The 20,279-nt window shown below is 37.6% G+C and overlaps 1 protein-coding gene across 1 annotated transcript in view; it reads right to left on the reverse strand.

The window, feature by feature from the left end:
* Positions 1-20,279, reverse strand: part of ZC3H12B (zinc finger CCCH-type containing 12B) — a 594,748-nt gene that overhangs the window by 431,729 nt on the left and 142,740 nt on the right. The window lies entirely within an intron of this gene.

Below are 20,279 nucleotides of genomic sequence, written 5' to 3' on the forward strand. Positions count from 1 at the left end.
TTGGATATTTTTTCCTGCTTTGCCAAAGATTAGTTGACCATAGAGATGAGGGTCCACTTCAGTGGTCTCTGTTCTGTTCCATTAAGCTATGGGCCTGTTATTGTGCCAATACCATACTATCATGGTGATTAAAGGTCTTTAATATACCTTGAAGTTAGGCATTGTGAGGTTCCCAGCTTTGGTTTTCTCTTTCAACAATCCCCTGGCAATTCAGGTTCTTTTCTGCTTCCACACAATTTTTGGGATTGTTTTAGCTCTCTGACAACTGGTGATGATATTTTGATAGGGATTGCGATGGATGTGTAGGTTGCTCTGGACAGCATAGACATTTTAACAATGTTTATTCTTCCAGTCCATGAGCAATTAATGTTTTTTCCATCTCTTTGTGTCTTCTTCAATTTCCTTCATAAGTATTCTGTGGTTTATACAGTGGAGACTCTTTACCTCTTTGGTTAGGTATATTCCTAGGTATCATATGGTATTTGGTGTTATTTTAAATGAAATCAACTCCTTAATTTCACTTTCTCCAGTCACATTGTTGGTGTATAGAAAAGCAATTGATTTTTGTGCATTGATTTTGTATCATGCTGCATTGCCAAATTGCTGTGTGAGTTGAAGTAATTTAGGGGTGGAGTCTTTTGTGTTTTCTACATAAAGCATATTGTCATATGCAAAGAGAGACAATTTGGCTTCATCTTTGCTATTGTTGTCTGAATGCTGAGGCTCGGACTTCTGGTACTATGTTGAACAAATCTAGTGAGAGTGGCCATCCCTGTCATTTTCCTGACCTTACTGAGAAAGCTCTCAGTTTTTCCCCATTGAGAATATTTGTTATGGGCTTCTCATAGATGGCTTTTATGATATGAGATATGTTCCCTCGATCACTATATTTTATATATATATATATATGTATTTTTAATTAATTTATTTATTTTCAACATAACAGTATTCATTATTTTTGCACAACACCCAGTGCTCCATGCAATCCGTGCCCTCTATAATACCCACCACCTGGTACCCCAACCTCCCACCCCCTCGGCCACTTCAAACCCCTCGATTTTTTTTTTTTTTTTTTTTTTTTTTTATGGTTATTATAATGCACATATAAATGGAATCATATGATATTTTTCTTTGTCTCGTATATTTCAGTTAGCATAATACTCTCAGATGTAGTGTTCAATAATTTATAAGTTGCATATAACATCTAGTGCTCATCACATCACATGCCCTACTTAATGCCCATTCCTATATACTATTTATATATATATATATATATATATATATATATATATATATATATATACTATTACCCCATCCCCCACCCGCCACCCCTCCAGCAACCCTCAGTTTATTTTTTTCTTATAGTTAAGCCCAGGTTATTTTTTCTTCATTTGAATTTTCATTAAATACCTTTTACCATTCCCTGAGTTTCAGTCTGTATGTGTCCTAAAATCTGAATACTATTGTGGGCAGCAAAAAAAAAATTAAAAAAAAATAATTTTTTATGCACTCAATATGCTATGCCTTTCAATAGAAGAAATCAGCCCATATTTTTATTCTATTAATATTAATTACAGTATAGTTGGTATACAGTAGTGTCCTATTTGTTTCAGTTGTACAAAACTGGAATTCAACAATTCCATACATTATCCAGTACTCATCATGCCAATTGTATTCCCTAATGCCCGTCATCTATTTCACCCATTCCTCTGTTCTCATCCACTCTGGTGACCATCAGTTTGTTCTCTATAGTTAAGAGTCTATGGACCAGTGGGAAAGAAGATGGCAGAAGAGTAGAAGACCTTCATTTCATCTGGTCCCTTGAATTCAGCTATACATCTATTAAATCATTCTGAACACAAGTGAATTCAATCTGAGATCTACAAAAAGAATTGCTGCAATTCAACAAATAAAATAGCCACCACATACAAGGTAGGAGGTTCAGGGAAGTGAATTTGAGGGGATATATTAGAAAACAGGGGGGGGTGCTCTGTAACCCAGCCACTGGAAATGATAAAGCAGCAGAGTACAAAACTGGAACTTTTAGAAGTCTGCTTGGAAGGATGTACCTGTCTGAATGGTGTTCAGGTGGCAAAGCAGGACAGAATCCTAGGTGGCATGGTGTAATCTCAGTATCCCTGGGGTCACAGAAAGAATGGGAGTGCCTAAGCATGACAGAGTTCTGAAGCATTGGAGCAGGGAAGCAGGCCCCCAGCTCAGCTTTGCCATAAATCTCAAGCTGTTGTATGATCAGACGAGCAACCTCTGAGCAGGGACCAGCCAGCAGCAGAACCACAGCAAGACACTGCTCTTTCCCCTGGGGGGAGCAGCATTTGTGCCAGCACAATCCTGCAACCACTCCTGAAGCACAGGCCCAGCAAGCGGCAGAGCATTGGTGAGACCCTCCTTCTTCCCACAAAAGTGTGGGTGTGCACCTGAGAAGTCTGCAGAGTTTGGTGCACACAAAAGTGATTAACTGCTTTTCCCTGAGGGTGCACTGAAGAGTGGGGGGCCAAGAAATTTCAACTCCAGGGCTGGAGATCATGGCACTAATATTTTTATTCTTATCTTCTAAAGTGGCAAGGAAACCCTTCAGGGAACAAAAGCCCCCTAGAGCAACACAAAGCAGCTTACACTGAGCCCAGCAAGGAGTGGTGCAACTATACCCAGGCAAAGACACATGAGAATTACCAGAACAAGCCTCTCCACCAGACCAGCAGGAACATCAGTTTACAGATCATACAGAAGTGAAAAATTCCAGAGCTAGGGGGAAATAATATATAGAATTTGAGGTGGGATTTTTTTTTTTCCCTCGTGAAAATTTAGTTGGTCAGTTTAAATTTCTTTCACTTTTCCCTTTTTTTCCCTTTTCAAATAGTTTCTCATTTTATAAACTTTTTAAGTATTTTAATTTTCATTTTTATGTTTACATGTTATAGATATGTTGTTAATTTTTGGCTTCCTTTCACTATATTCACTTTATCTATCTATCTATCTATCTATCTATCTATCTATCTATATGTTTTGTGTTTTTACAATTTGGGGATCTATTGTCTTCAAACAAACAGACCAAAGTACACCCAAAAAACTGTATTACCCTGTTTGTCCACCTGTTAGATTATATTCTCTCTTTTTTCCCTTTTATTTATCATTTTGGTTTCTGATCTCCTTTTTAAAAAGATTTTATTTGATAGAGAAAGAACACAGGGTGAGTGAGAAGAAAAAGTACACTCCCCACTTAGCAAAAGTCCGATATTGGGCTCAATCCCAGGACCCCAAGATAACAACTTAAAGCTGAAGGCGGACATATAACAAACTGAGCTACCCTGGCACCCCTAGTTTCTGATCTCTTCTGATTTGCTTAGTGTGCATTTCACTTTAGTCATGGATGATATATTTTTATTTTGTTCTCTCCTTCATCTATCCTCTAGACAAAATGACTAGAAGGAAAAATTCATAACAAAAGAAAGAACCAGAGATAATACTCTATCCTATGGATTTAATCAATGTGGATATAAGTAAGTAAGGCCTAGAATTCCAAATAATGATTATGAAGATACTAACAGGGGTAGGAAAAAAAGCATAAAAGACACTAGAGAATCCCATTAGGAAGAAATTAAAGAACTAAAATCTAATTGGGTTGAACTTAAAAATGTTTTAAATGAGAAGCAGTCTAAAATGGATGCTCTAACCACTAGAGTAAATGAGGCAGAAGAGAGAGGTAGTGACATAGAAGAAGAAGTGATGAAAACTATGAAAGCTGAGGAAAAAAGAGAAAAATTACTGAATCATGAGGGGAGGGTTTGAGAAATCAACAATACCATGAAGTGAAAAATTAATACAATTATTAGAGTCCCAGAAGTAGAAGGAGAGAGAGGGACAGAAGGTACATTTGAGCAATTCATAGCTAAGAATATCCCTAATTTGTGGAAGAAACAGGAATTGAAGTTCAGAAGGCAAGGAGACCTCACAAAATCAACAGAAATAGGTCAGCACCCTGTCATAAAATAGAGAAGCTTACAAAATGCAGAGACAGAGAGAGAGAATCCTGGGGTGCCTGGGTGGCTCAGTCAGTGAAGCATCTGCCCTCAGCTCCAGTCTTGATCTTGGGGTCCTGAGATCAAGTGCAACATCAGGCTCCCTGTTCAATAGAGAGACTATTTCTCCCTCTCTTGCCCTTCCCCTCATGTGTGCTCTCTCTTACACACACACTTTCTCACTCTCTATCAAATAAATAAATAAAATCTTTAAAAAGAGAGAGAGAATCCTGAAAACATCTCAAGACAAAAAGTCATTAAAGTACAAGCGTTGAAACATTAGACTGGCAGAAGACTTATCCAGAGACCTGGTAGGCCCAAAAGGACTGGCATGATATATTCAGAGAAATACATGAGAAAAACATGGAGCCAAAACTATTTTATCCAGCAAGGCTGTCATTCAGAATGGAAGGTGAGATAAAGTGTTTCCAGGACAGAAAATAAAATAATTTATGATTACTAAAATATTCATGCAAGAAATTTTAAACTGCATCCTGTAAGCAAAGAGAGGGCCCAAAAGTAACATAGACCAGAAAGACGCAAAGACAGCCTACAGAAAAAGGGAATTTACGAGTAATACAATGGCACTAAATTTGTATCTTTCAATAGTCACTCTCAATGTAAATGGGCTAGATGCTCCAATCAAAAGACACAGTGTATCAGATTAGATTAAAAAAAAAAGCAAGACCCAAACATACGCCATCCACAAGAGACATATTTTAGACCCAAAGATACTTCCAGATTGAAAGTGAGGGGGTGGAAAACAATTTATCATATTAATAAACCTCAAAAGAAACCTAGGGTAACAATTCTTACATCAAACCAATTTGATTATATACCAAAGGCTGTAGTAGGGATAAAAAGGGACACTACATCATGTATAAAAGCTCTATCAAACAAGATGATCTAACTATTGTAAATATTTGTGCTCATAAACATGGTAGCAGTCAGTTATATAAACCAATTAATAACCACATTAAAGAAAAGCATTGATACTAATACAATAGTAGGGGACTTTACCCACTCACAACAATGGATAAATCACCTATGAGGAAGATGAACTAGGAAACAAGGACTTTGAATGACACACTGGACCAGATGGACTGAACAGATATATACAGAGCATTCCATCCTAAAGCAAAAAAATAACATTCTTCTCAAGTGAACATGGAACACTCTCCAGGATACATCACACATTACATCACAAATCAAGTTTCAAAAGGAACAAAATATTATAATTATTCTATGCTTCCTTTCATACCAATGCTTTGAAACTTGAATTCAGTCACAAGAGAAAATGTGGAAAGAAATAAAATATTTGGATGTTAAAGAGAATCCTACTAAAGAATGCATGGAGCAATCAGTGTTATACACATGAATCATTAACAGTACAACAGTCCTGTCCATATTGATACAAAAGTTGGGTATTCAACCTTCTGATGGAGGCATAAGACTCCATAGTATATATGGACCGCATCTTCCACATCCATCTGTCCGTTGAACGGCATCTTGGTTCTTTTGACAGTTTGGCGACTGTGGCCATTGCTGCTATGAACATTGGGGTATAGATGACCTCTCTTTTCACTACATCTGTATCTTTGGGGCAAATACTCAGTAGTGCAATTGCAGGGTCATAGGGAAGCTCTATTTTTAATTTCTTAAGAAATCTCCACACTGTTTTCCAAAGTAGCTGCATTAACTTGCATTCCCATCAACAGTGTAAGAGGGTTCCCCTTTCTCAACATCCTCTCCAACACACGTTGTTTACTGTCTTGTTAATTTTGGCCATTCTAACTGGTGTCACGTGGTATCTCAACACGCTTTTGATTTTAATCTCCCTGATGGTTAGTGATGATGAACATTTTTTCATGTGTCTGTTAGCCATTTGCATGTCTTCATTGGAGAAGTGTCTATTCATGTCTTCTGACCTTTTTTTGGCATGATTATCCGGTTTGTGTGTGTTGAGTTTGAGGAGTTCTTTGTCTGCTTTGTATCAGACCATTGTCTGTTATTTTCTTTGCGAATATCTTCTCACATTCTGTGGGTTGCCGCTTTGTTTTCTTGACTGTTTCCTTTGCTCTTCAGAAGCTGTTGATCTTGATGAGGTCCCAAAAATTCACTTTCGCTTTTCTTTCCCTTGCCTTTGGACATGTATCTTGAAAGAAGTTGCTGCGGCCGATGTTGAAGAGGTTACTGCCTATGTTCTCTAGGATTCAGATGGATTCCTGCTTCATGTTGAGGTCTTTTATCCATTTTGAGTTTATCTTTGTGTATGGTGTAACAGAATGATTGAGTTCCATTCTTCTGCACAAAGCTGTCTAATTTTCCCAGCACCATTTATTGAAGAGATGTCTTTTTTCTACTGGATCTTTTTCCTGCTTTGTCAAAGATTATTCAACCATAGAGTTGAGGGTTCATATCTGGGCTCCCCACTCTGTTCCACTGGTCTATGTGTCTGTTTTTGTGCCAGTACCATGCTGTCTTAGTGATGACAGCTTTGTAGTAAAGTTTGAATTCAAGCAACGTGATGGCACCAGTTTTCTTCTTTTTCAACATTTCCTTAGCAATCCGGGGTCTCTTCTGATTCCATACAAATTTTAGGATTATTTGCTCCAGCTCTTTGAAATATGCCAGTGGAATTTTGATCAGGATGTCATTGAAAGTATAGCCTGCTCTAGGAAGTATAGACATTATAACAATGTTTATTCTTTTGATCCATGAGCATGGAATGCTTTTACATCTTTTTGTGTCTTCTTCAATTTCTTTCATGAGTGTTCTGTAGTTCCTCAAGTACAGACCCTTTACCTTTTGGTTAGGTTTATTCCAAGGTACCTTATCGTTCTTGGTTTTATAGTAAATGGAATCAATTCTCTAATTTCCTTTTCTGTATTTTCATTGTTAAGTGTATAAGAAAGCAACTGATTTCTGTACATTGGTTTTGTATCCTGCCACATTACTGAATTGCTGTGTGAGCTCTAGTAGTTCAGAGGTGGAGTCTTTTGGGATATTCCATATAAAGTATCATGTCACCTGCGACGAGAGAGAGTTTGACTTTTCACTGCCAATTTGAATACATTATATTTCTCTTTGTTGTCTGATTGCTGTTGCCAGGACTTCTACTACTATGTTGTACAAGGGTAATGAGAGTTGACATTCTTGTCGTGTTCCTGCTCTCAGAGGAAAGGCTGTCACCTTATTCCCATTGAGGATGATATTCACTATGTGTTTTTCATAGATTTTGTGAAGTTAAGAAATGTTCCCTCTATCTCTATACATTGAAGCATTTTAATCAGGAGTGGATGCTGTAGTTTGTCAAATGCTTTTTCTGCATGCTTTTAGAGGACCATATGGTTCTTCTCTCTTCTCTTATTGATTTGTTTTATCACATTGATTTGTGAATGTTGAACCACCCTTGCAACTGAGGGATAAATTGCACCTGGTCATGGTGGATAATCTTTTTAATGTACTCTTGGATCATATCAGCTAGGATCTTCTTGAGAATCTTGGCATCCATATTCATCAGGAATATTTGTCTGCAATTCTCATTTGTGGTGGGTTCTTTGCCTGGTTTGGGGATCAGGGTAATGCTGGCTTCATAAAAAGAGTCTGAAATTTTTCTTCTGTTTCATTTTTTTTTAATAGCTTCAGGAGAAGAGGTATTATTTCTTCTTTGAATGTTGGTAGAATTCCACAGGGAATCTGTCAGGTCCTGGGCTCTTTTGTTTGGGGAGGTTTTTGTTCACTGCTTCAGTCTCATTACTAAATATTGGTGTATTCATGTTGTCAGTTTCTTTCTGATTCAATTTTGGAAGTTTATAGTTTTCCAGGAATGCATTCATTACATCTAGGTTGCTTAACTTACTGGTATGTAACTCTTGACAGTAACTTCTGATGATTGTTTCTATTTCCTTGGTGTTAGTTGTGATCTCTCCCTTTTTATTAATAATTTTATTAATTTGGTTCTTCTCTTCTTTCCTTTGGATTATTTTGGAAAATGGTTTATCCATCTTATTGATTATTTCAAAATACCAACTTCTAGTTTTGTTGATGCATTCTACTGTATCTCTAGTTTCTATCTCTTCGATCTCTGCTCTAATATTCGTTATTTCCCTTCTTGTGTGTGGAGTTGGCTTAATTTATTGTTGATTTTCCAGTTCTTTAAGGTGTAAAGATAACTGGTGCATTCTGCGTTTTTCCATTTTCTTGAGGAAGGTTTGGATGGCTATGTATTTCCCCTAGGACTGCCTTTGCTGTATTCCATAGGTTTTGGTCTGAAGTCTTCATTCCCATTGGTTTCCATGAATTGTTTAAGTTCTTCTTTGGTTTCCTGGTTGGTCCAAACATTCTTAAGCAAGGTGGTTTTTAGCTTCCAGGTGTTTGAATTACTGCCAAACTTTTCCTTGTGGTTGAGCTCCAGTTTCAAAGCATTGTGGTCTGAGACTATGTTGGTAATAATCTCAATCTTTTGGTATTAGTTGATTTGTGACCCAGTATGTGGTCTATTCTGGAGAAAGTTCCAGTGCACTTGAGAAGAATAAGTATTCTGTTGTTTTAGGGTGGAATATTCTGTATATGTTCTCAGATATATACCTATGAGGTCCCTCTGGTCCAATGTGTCAATCAATGCTCTCATTTATTTATTGACTTTCTGCTTGGATTATCTGTGTATTACTGAGAGTGGTAGGTTAAGATACCTTATTAATATATTCATATCAATATGACTCTTTATGTAGATTAATAGTAGTCTTATGTAGTTGGCTGCTCCTATATTTTGGGCATAAATATTTACAATTGTTAGAACTTCTTGGTGGATAGACCCTTTAAGAATGATGTAGTGTCCTTTTATATCGCTGACTAGTCTTTAATTTAAAATCTAATTTATCTGATATGAGAATCACTATCCCAGCCTTCTTTTGAGGCCCATTGGCATGAAAGATGCTTCTCCATCTCTTAAATTTCAGTTGGATGTATCCTTAGGTTCAAAATGGGTCTCTTGTATACAACATATGGATGGGTCCTGTCGTTTTATCCAATCTACAACCCTGTGCCATGTTATGGCTGCATTTAAGCCATTCACATTTAGAGTGATTATTGAGAGATACAATTTTATTGACATCGTGTTACCTGTGAAGTCTTTGTTTCACAGATTGGCTCTGTAAATTTCTGTTCAATTATATTCTTGGATTTTTTCCTCGTTTATAGAAGCCCCCTTAATATTTCTTACAGTGCCGGTTTGCTGGTCACATACTCTTTTAAACCTTGCTGGTCTTGGAAGTTCTTTATCCCTCCATGCATTTTGAATGTCAGTCTTGCTGGATAAAGTATTCTTGGCTGCTTGTTCTTTTCACTTAGTGCTCTGAATACATCTTGCCAGCCCTTTATGGCTTGCCAGGTTTCTGTGGACAGGTCTGACATTATTCTGATGGGCTTTCCTCGGTACAAAAGGAATCTCTTCTTCCTAGCTGCTTTCAAGAGCTCCTCTCTAAAATTATGATTCATCAGTTTCACAATCAAGTGTCTCGAGGTCTTTCTAGATTCTATTATCTTGGGGGTAGACCTTTTTGCCTCTAGGACATGAACACGAGTTCCATTCGCCAGATTGGGGAAATTTTCATGGAGAATTTGTTCAACTGTATCTATTCTTCTTTCTTTCTTCTCCCCCTCAGGGATTCCAATAATTCTGACATCAACAAGTTTCATGGCATCATTTGTTTCCTTAATTCTGTTTTCATGGCTTCTAAGCTGTTTGTTTCAGGCCTCTTCTTGACCCTTTTTCTCTATCAGTTTGTCCTCTAGATCACTAATTCTATCTTCTGCCTCAGTTATCTTAGCTGTTAGAGAATTTAGATTGGAGCTCATTGAGAGCATTGTTAACACCTTCCTAGGTGGCTATCACTTCTTCCCAAATCAATTCCATTTTGTCATTAAAGGCTTTCTCCAACCTAGCCATTGCCTGGATAATTGGTAGCCTGAATTCCCTTTCCAACATACTGTTCATGTCCATATCCAATAGCTCTGATGGAGAGAGCATAGTCTCTGAATTTTTCCTCTGTTGGCATTCCTCCTCCTAGTCATTTTGGTGAGAAATGGCTGAGAAGATGTGTACCTGAATTTATCAATTGTGGTCCAGGCAAGGTGCACCCTGGAACATCTCTGAGCAATCAGAAGCCCTCACCGAAAAGAAAGAAGAAAGAAAGAAAAAGAGGGAGATAGAGAGGGGGGGGGATAAAATAAAGTAAAATGAAAGAGAAGATCCAGCCTGAATGAGCCCCAAATTTAATACTTATAAAATATACAAACAAAAATAGACAAATGAAAAGACCAACAAAAGTAAATGACAAGGAAACAAACAAACAAAAAGGGATCCAGCCAAAATGAACCCCCAAGTGTAAGATTTACATACTACCAGAATAAAAACAAATACACAGAAACACTGACAGAAGAAAAAGATGGAATGGAGGCTATAAATTCTCAGTGTGGGCAAGAAATGTTATTTTGATTCTTCCTGGGTGTATCTTAATATCTTTGTTAAATGATTCAACTTTCCTGAGATAAAGGGGCATTAAAACTGGTTTATAAATAGGGGTAGTATTGACTGGGGAAAGAGGATTACCTTGGAGCTTATCTATATATGAATATTTAAAAAAAATAGAAAAGCAAAGGAAAAACACAGGTATTTGTACCAAAAAAGTTCAAGTTAAAAGGTTATTATGGAATTTGTACTGAACATCTCATTGTGATGGTAAACAGGTTAAATTTTGTTTTTAAATGAAAAGAATGAGAGTAGTGGGAACAAATTAAAAAGAAAAGTTGTATCTATGAAGTGGTGGTGATTATCCTCTCGTTTTTTTGTTTTTTGTTTGTTTGTTTGCTTGTTTGTTTTTGTTTTTGTTTGGCTGGCTTTCTGGGGGAGTAGCCTGCCAAGTAGTTTTTCAGGCAGTCTTACTAGAGTTCAGTCCTCCTCCTCCCTATCAAGGGGCTGGACTCTGAGGAAACCAGTTTTTCGGGCTTTTGTTCTTTTTTTTTTTTTCCTCCCCTTTGTGGTTTTTGGTGGTTCTTTGGAGGTTTAGAGGAAAGAAAAGTGCACCCAGACCTCCATCTCAGAGAGAAGCCCCAGTCTGTTCCCCTCTGGGTGCTCCAGAGCACAGAAACTCCCCCTCTGCCACTGGCAGAGCACGTCCCCAGGCACAGTCTCAGGGGCCACAGGATCTCCCGCCTCCACCCAGGTGCCACCAAAACCACAAGAAGTACTAGTCCAGAGAGCTGGTCCCCAGTGGCTCCCTCCACCACAGCTGCCTGGCCAGGTCCAGACCATCAGAGAGATCCCAACCAGAGACAACATGCTGAAATTTTCCATCAGCCAGGGCTGGGAGTATTCGGACTCTCAGCCAGTCCTAGAGAGCACTGCTTATGGCCTAGAGGGACTTCTCTCAGGGGAGGGTGTGGAGTGCGACTCAGACCCCAGTTGCACAGTGCACATGCAGGGTACAAAAGGCTGTGGTTCTGGAGAGTGCTGGCTGGTGTCCACACCAGACTATCTCATGCGCGGTGCCACCCGGACACTCTCACACGCGTCAGTGGCTCAGGTAGCAACGCCTGACTTTTTGGCCGTACTCTCTCTAGCTCAGCACCAGCAGTGGCCATCCTGGGTCTGTGGGCTTAAACCCCTGTCCCTAACCACCCAATTCCACAAATTTCCCCTTAAGATATTTTGCTCTTTTTGCATGCTTTCAACCAGACTCCAAGTTAATGCTCATCCCCAATCACGGGGCACTCTTGTATTTGGGTATTCCTTTCCAATGGGTCACTTCTGATGGCTCCCCCCATTTTGTTTATCTTCTGATATCAGTCTGATGTTCCCACTCCACTTTACCTGTCCACAGGCATCTTCTGCCCCAGTAGAGATCCTGAAGTGTATAATTCTAATCTCAGTTTGCTTTCAAGGGTGATCAGAGTTCTTTGGTAGATAATCATCTCACTTTAAGTGGCCAGTTGGAACAGTGCGTCCTACTTCTCTGCCATCTTGTCTCCCTCCTCCTGTATATTTGTTTTTACATTGTTAGTCACCATACAGTATATCATTAGTTTTTGAAGTAGTGTTCCATAATTCAGGGTTTGCATATAACACCCAGTGCTCCATGCAATACATACCCTACTTCAAATCTGTCACCGGGTAACCCATCCCCCCACTTCCTTCAATCTAAAACCCTCAGTTTGTTTCCCAAAGTCCATTGTCTCTCATGGTTCATCTCCCCCTCTGATTGCCCCTCTTGTTTTCCATTCCTTCTCCTAATGTCCTCCATGCTATTCCTTATGTTCCATAAATAAGTGAAACCATATGATAATTGACTTTCTCTGCTTGACTTATTTCACTTAGCACAATCTCCACCAGTTCTATCTATATTGATACAAAAGTTGGGTATTTATCCTTTCTGAGGTCTGAGGAATATCCCATTGTATATATGGACTACATCTGCTTTATCCATCCATCTGTCAAAGGACATCTCAGCTCTTTCCACTGTTTGGTTATCATGGACATTGTGACTATGAACATTGACATGTGTGTGGACCTTCTTTACACTACATCTGCATCTTTGGGGTAAATACCCAGTAGTGCAATTGCTGGTCATTGGGTAGTTCTATTTTTAACTTTTTGAGAAAACTCCACATTGATTTCCAAAGTGCCTATACCACCTTGCACTCCCACCAACAGTGTAAGAGGGTTCCCCTTGCCCCTCAACATCTCCAACCTTTATCATTTCTCACCTTGTCAATTTTTGCCATTCTAACTGGTGTAAGATGGTATCTCAATATAGTTTCGATTTTAATTTCTCTGACGGCTAATGAGATGAACATGCTTTCATGTGTCTCCTTGCCATTTGTATGTCCTCTTTGGAGAAGTGTCTGCTCATGTCTTCTGTAAATTGTTTGACTTGACTATTTTTTTTTGGGGGGGGGTGTCGAATTTGAGAACTTCTTTATAAATCTTAGATAACAGTCATTTATCTGTAGTGTCATTTTAAAATATCTTCTCCCATTCTCTAGGTTGCCTCTCTGTTTTGTTGAAAGTTGTGGTTTTTTATGTTTGTTTGTTTGTTTTTGTTTTTTTTTTTTTTTTTTTTTTTTTTTGTTTTTTTGCTGTGCAGAAGCTTTTTATCTTGATGAAGTCCCAAAAGTTCATTTTTGCTTTTGTTTCCCTTGTCTTTGGAGACATGTCTTGAAAGAAGTTGTTGTAGTCGATGTCAAAGAGGTTACGGCCTATGTTCTCCTCTAAGATTTTGATGGATTCCTATCGTACATTGAGGTCTTTTATCCATTTCAAGTTTATCTTTGTGTATGGTATAAGTGAATGGTCAAGTTTCATTCTTCTGCATAGAGCTGTTCAATTTTCCCAGCACCATTTAAAATACTCTTTTTTTCCCCCTTTGGATGTTTTTTCTTGTTTTTTTGGGAGATTATTTGACCATAGAATTGGGCTCTCTATTCAGTTTCATTGATCTATGTGTCTGTTTTTCTGCCAATATCATTCTGTATTAATGTGGCAGTATGCAAAATTCGATGCACATAAATCAGTTGTTTTCCTATACACTATCAATGTAGCCATAGAAAGAGAAATTAGGGAGTGTATTCAATTTCCAACAGCACAAAAACCAATAAGATATCTTGGAATAAATCTAACCAAAGAGGTAAAGGATCTGTACTCTAGAAACTACCGCACACTTATGAAAGAAATTGAAAAAGACAAAAAAAAAAAAGATGGAAAAACTTTCCATTTTCATGGATTGGAAGAATAATTATTGTTAAAATGTCTATGCTGCCCAGAGCAATCTATACTTTCAATGCCATCTCAATCAATACCAATAGAAGTTTTCAAAATGCTGGAAGACCCCAAATATGCAAGGAAATGTTGAAAAAGAAAAATAAAGCTGGGAGCATCATGTTGCCTTATTTCAAGCTATATTACAAAGCTGTGATCACCAAGACAGCATGGTATTGGCACAAATACTATGTACATTCTTAAATAAGCAGAGTACTATGTATTATGTACTATGAGCAACAACATGCCAACAAAGTAGGCAATCTGGAAGAAGTGGATAGATTCCTATAAACATATAAACTACCAAAAGTGAAATAGGAAGAAATAGAAAATCTGAATAGATCCATAAACAGCAAGGAAATTGAAGGAGTAATGAAAAACCTCCCAAAAATCAGGAGTTGAGGGCCAGATGGCTTCCCAGGGAATTCTACCAAACATTTAAAGAAAAATTAGTACCTCTTCTTCTGAAGGCACTTCAAAAAATAGAAATGGAAGGAAAACCTCCAAACTCATTCTATGAGGCCAATATTACCTTGATCCCAAAACCAAAGATGCCACTGAAAAGAATTACAGACCAATATCCTTGATGAACCAGATACCAAATTTCTCACTAAGATACTACTCAATAGGATCAAACAGTACATTAAAAGGATTATTCACCACAACCAAGGAGGATTTATTCCTGGTCTGCAATGATGGTTCAACATCTGGGAATCAATCAACGTGATAATTCACATTAACAAATGAAAGGACAAGAACCATATTATTGTCTCAATTGATGCACATTTTTAAAATATACACCATGTTTTTTTTTTAAATAAAATTCTCCACAGCTTAGGGATGAACAGAACATACCTCAATATCATAAAAGCCATATATGAAAAGCCCACAGTGAAAATAATTCTCAATGGGGAAAAATTGAGACCTTTTCCCTTAGGTCAGGAACATGACAGGGATGTCCACTCTCAGCACTGTTGTTCAACCTAGCACTAGAAGCCCTAACCGTCCATAATCAGAAAACAGAAAAAAATAAAAGTAATTCAAATTGGCAAGAAGAAGTCAAATTCTCACTCTTTGCAGGTGACATGATACTTTATGTGAAAAACCCAATAATTTCCACCCCAAAATTGCTAGAACTCATGCAGCAATTCAGCAGCATGACAGGATACAAAATCAATACAAGAAATCAGTTGCATTTCTTTATACTAATGATGAGGCTACAGAAATGAAATTAAAGAATTGATAACATTTATAATTGTACCAAGAAACATAAGATATCTAGGAATAAACCTAACCAAAGAGGTAAAGGATTTGTACATGAGAAACTACAAAATATGTATGAAAGAAATTGAGGAAGACACAAAGTGATGGAAAAACATTACACACTCATTTATTAGAAGAACCAATATTGCTAAAGTGTCTATGCTTCCCAAAACAATCTGCACATTCAATGCAATTCCTGTCCAAATAGGAACTAAAAAGGATTCTGTATAGCCAGAGTAATGTTGAAAAAGAAAGGCAAAGCTGGTGGCATCACAAGCTATATTACAAAGCTGTAATCAAGACAATATGGTACTGACATATAAAGAGACCCATTAGTCAATGCACAGAATACAGAACCCAGAAATGGACCCTCAACTCTATGGGCAACTAATCTCCAAAAAAGCAGGAGAGATTATCCAATGGAAAAAAGACAGTCTGTTTAACAAATGGTGTTGAGACATCTGGACAGCCACTTGTAGAAGAATAAAACTGGATTATTTTCTTAACACCATACACAAAGATAAAATCAAAATGGATGTAAAACCTAAATGTGAGACAAGACTTTATCAAAATCTTAAAGGAGAAAAGAGGCAGCAACCTCTTCAACCTCAGCTGCAGAAACTTCTTCCTAGACACATCAGCCTTGTCAGCAAATGCAAGGGAAACAAAAACAAAAATGAACAATTGGGGCTTCTTCAAGATAAAAATCTTTTTCACAGCCAAGGAAACAGTCAATAAAATTAAAAGCAACCCATGGAATTGGAGGAGATATTTGCAAGATACATATCAGATAAAGGGCTAGTATCCAAGGTGTATAAAGAACTTACCAAACTCAACATCAAATAAAACAAATAATCCAGTCAAAAAGAATGGGCAGAGAACATGAACAGACATTTCTCCAAAGCAGACATACAAATGGCCAAAAGACATGAAAAAATGCTCCACATCATTTGGCATCAGGACAATACAAATCAAAACCCCACTGAGACACCACCTCACACCAGTCAGAATGCCTAAAATTAACAAGTCAGGAAACAGCAATAAAGGTACTGATCTAAAAGGGCCCCTACACCCCATGTTCATAGCAACAATGTTCACAATAGCCAAACTGTGGAAGGAGCCTAGATGTCCATGGACAGATGAATAGGTAAAGAAAATATGTGTGTGTGTGTGTGTTGTGTGTGTGTACATATATATATATATATGTGTATATATATATATATACACACATATATATTTCAGCCATCAGAAAGGATGAATTCTTACCATCCATGTTGATGTGGGTGGAACTGGAGGATACTATGTTGAATGAAATAAGTCAGTGAGAGAAAGAGAATTATCATATGGATTCACTCATATGTAGAATATAAGAAATAGCACAGAGCATCACAGAGGAAGAGAGGGAAAGTGGAATGGGAAGATATCAGAGAGAGAGAGAGAGAGAGAGACAAACAATGAGAGATTCTATGAGAAACAAACTGAGGGTTGTTACAGAGTAGGTGGGAGGGGGGATGGGGTAACTGCCCAATGGTCATTAAGCACGTGATGTGATGAGCACTGGGTGTTACACACAACTGATGAATTACTGAACTCTACATCTGAAACTAATTGTGTACTATATGCTGGCTAATAGAATTCAAATAAAAATATAAAATGAAGTTAGAAATGAAGTTAGAAATGATTTTCATGATTTGTCTCTTTTTTCATTTTCTTTTTTGTATTATTTTTTAAATTCCACATATGGGTGAAATAACAGGGTATCTGTCTTTCTTTGACTGATTTATTTCTCTTGGCATTATACTCTTTAGCTCCATCCATATCCTTGTAGTTAAAATTTCATTTTTCATTGCTGATTTATACTTATTTTCACATTTTCTTACCTATTCACTGACTGACAGACACTTGGTCTTCCATAATGTGGGTATTGCAAATAATGCTGCTATAAACACAGGGGTGCATGTATCCCTTTGAATTAGTGTACTTGGATTTTGGGGGTAAATGTCCTGTAATTCATTACTATGACCCAGTAAATTACTGGGTCATAGTAATGATTTTAAATTTTTGAACAACCTCCATAGTGTCTTCCAGAATGACCCCACCAGTTTACATTCCCAGAAGAAGCACAACAGGGTTCCTGCTTCTCCACATCCTCATCAACACTTGTTCCCGTGTGTGTGAATGTGTGTGTGTGTGGCCATTCTGACAAATGTGAGGTAATATTTCATTGTAGTTTTGACTTGAATTTCCTAGATAATGAATTATTTTGAGCATCCCTTCATGTGTCTGTTGGCCATCAGTATGTCTTCTTTGGAGAAATGTGTATTCATGTCTTCTGCTTGTTTTTAAAAGAACATTCTTTTTTGATGTTTAGTTACTTATATTAATTTATTTTAGATACTAGCCCTTTATTAAATATGTCATTTGCAAACACATTTTCCCATTCAATACACTGCCTTTTAGTTTTGGGGTGTGTGTGTGTGTGTGTGTGTGTGTGTGTGTTTTCCTTCACTGTGCGGAAACTCTTTATTCTGATGTAGTCCCAATAGTTTATTTTTACTTTTATTTCCCTTACTTCAGGAGACATATCTAGAAAATTTTTGCGTGGGGTGATAGAGATATTACTGCCTGTGCTCTCATCTAGAATTTTTACGGTTTTAGATCTTACATTTAGGTCTTTAATCTATTTTGAATTGGTTTTTGTATATGGTGTAAAGGTGGTCCTCTTTCATTCTTTTGCTGACAAGTTTCCCCAGCACCGTTTGTTCAAGAGACTGTCCTTTTCTCATTAGATATTCCTTCCTGTTTAGTCAAAGATTAATTGACCATATAATTGTGGGATAACTTCTGGGTTTTCTATATTGTTCCATTAATCTATGTTCATGTTTTGTGTCAGTGCAATACTGTTTTGATTATTATGGTTTTCCCTTACTACATGTAGTCTGGAATTGTAATACCTCCACATTTCCTTTTCTTTTCAAGATTGCTTTGGCTATTTGGGATAGTAAATTTTAGGATTGTTTGTTCTAGCTCTCTGAAAAATGCTGGTTGCATTTTGGTAGGGGTTGCATCAAAGTGCACATTACATTGGGTAGAATAGACATTTTAAAAGTATTTGTTCTTCTGATCCATGAACATGGAAAGTCCTTATGTTTCTTTGTGTTATCTTCAATATCTTTCATCAATATTGTACAGTTTTCAGAGTACAGGTCTCTCACTTGTTTGGCTGGCTTCATTCTTAAATATTGTATTATTTTTGTTGAAATCATAAATGAAACTTTTTTCTAATTCTCTTTCTGATGCTTCATTACTATCATATAGAATGCAACAGTAGAAGGAATAAGATGGCAGAGGAGTAGGGGAACCCAAATTTTGTCTCATCCCTCGAATACAGCTAGGTAATATCAAATTATTCTGAACAACTGAGAAATCAATTGGGGGTCTGAGAAAACAAATGCTATAAGACTACAAGTAGAAAAGTGACCTCCTCTTGGAAGGTAGGAGGTGTGGAGACTTGAGTCTGACATGGTATAGCTGAGGATACAGTGGAGAGGGGGGAGCCTGTTTAAGGAGGTGACTGTAAAGTATATAGGTCACATAATGCAAAACTGGAACTTTTAGGAGTCTGTTACAGTGAGGAACATCTCTGGATTAAAAATGCTCAGGTGGCAAAGTGTGGGAGAATCCAGGTGTGACAGCATGGTGTCAGGATCCCTGGAGACACATTTTCTGCCTGACTGTGGCAGAGTTCCCAGGCATAGGAGTGGAGAAGCTGACTGACAACAGAAATTCTAGATGTTAACTTTCTGCTCTATGTTGTCCAAAACAGTAAATTGATATAAAATTGTGCACCATCTTTCCTGGGAGGGGTACAGCAAGAAGCAGAAGCATAAGGAGTTCCCCTCACTACCTCAGGAAGAATATCAGAAGTCGCTGCTGCAGGAGTCTGCAAAATCTGTGGTTTTGAAACTGCCACAGGCCTGAGATAAAACCACCAGGTCAAAGACCTAGTGAGCATAAAGTTCTGATGGAATCCAGGGAGACAGTAGTGATTGACTTTTTGAGGGGAGGGCTCACGGAAGTTTGGGGTGTGAACTATCAGCTCTGGGACAAGAGACTGTTGTGCTGTTATATTTATCCCACCCAGCTGTGCTAAAAACCTTCAGGGAGGAAAATAGTGCCATATGGTGGAATCCAGAGCCATTTACACTACCCCTGGCTTATGCACAAGGGAGGGAAGCCCACCTGAGAACTAGTGCAACAGGCTCCTCCTCCAGAAGACCAGTATGAACTACTGGCATGCACCAACTTAACTGATCATAGAGGGATGCAAAGCTTCTGCTCTTGGGGAAAACTGTAAATAACATTCTTTCCATTTTTCTTTCTTAGTCTTTGGGTGTTGTTTTTTTAATTACTTTCCTGTTTTTTCAATTCTATTTTAGCTCATTTTTTAATGTTTATTTTTACATATACATATACATACATAATTATTTTTGTTTCCTTTTATTATATTTATTTTATTTATGTATATGTGTAAGTTTTTCATTCTTTATTATTCTGGGATCTATTTCTTTTAACAAGCAGATAAAAACACACCCAGAGTCTAATTATGGTTTTGTTTGTTAATTTCTTTGTTTCTTTTGTTTTTCTCTGTTGTCATTGTTATTGTTGTTGTTTTTTCCCTTTCTTCTTTTCCACTATGAAAAAACTGATGAAATGGAGAGATTCACCCGAAAAGAAAGAACAGGAGGTAGTACTCATTTCCAGAGATTTAATCAATATGGATAGAAGTAAGGTGTCTGAACTAGAATTTAAACAGCAGTTATAAAGATACTAGTCGGGCTTGAAAAAAGCACAAAACACACTAGAGAATTCCTTGCTGTACAAATGAAATAATTAAAATATAGTCAGAGTGAAATTAAAAATTCTATCATTAAGATGTAGTTCCGGGGAGGAGTCAAGATGGCGGAGAAGTAGCAGGCTGAGACTACTTCAGCTAGCCGGAGATCAGCTAGATAGCTTATCTAAAGATTGCAAACACCTGAAAATGCATCAGCAGATCAAAGAGAAGAAGAACAGCAATTCTGGAAACAGAAAAACAACCACTTTCTGAAAGGTAGGACCGGCAGAGAAGTGAATCCAAAGCGACGGGAAGATAGACCCCG

The sequence above is a fragment of the Mustela nigripes genome, chromosome X, assembly GCF_022355385.1.
Source record: "Mustela nigripes isolate SB6536 chromosome X, MUSNIG.SB6536, whole genome shotgun sequence".
Lineage (NCBI taxonomy): Eukaryota > Metazoa > Chordata > Mammalia > Carnivora > Mustelidae > Mustela > Mustela nigripes.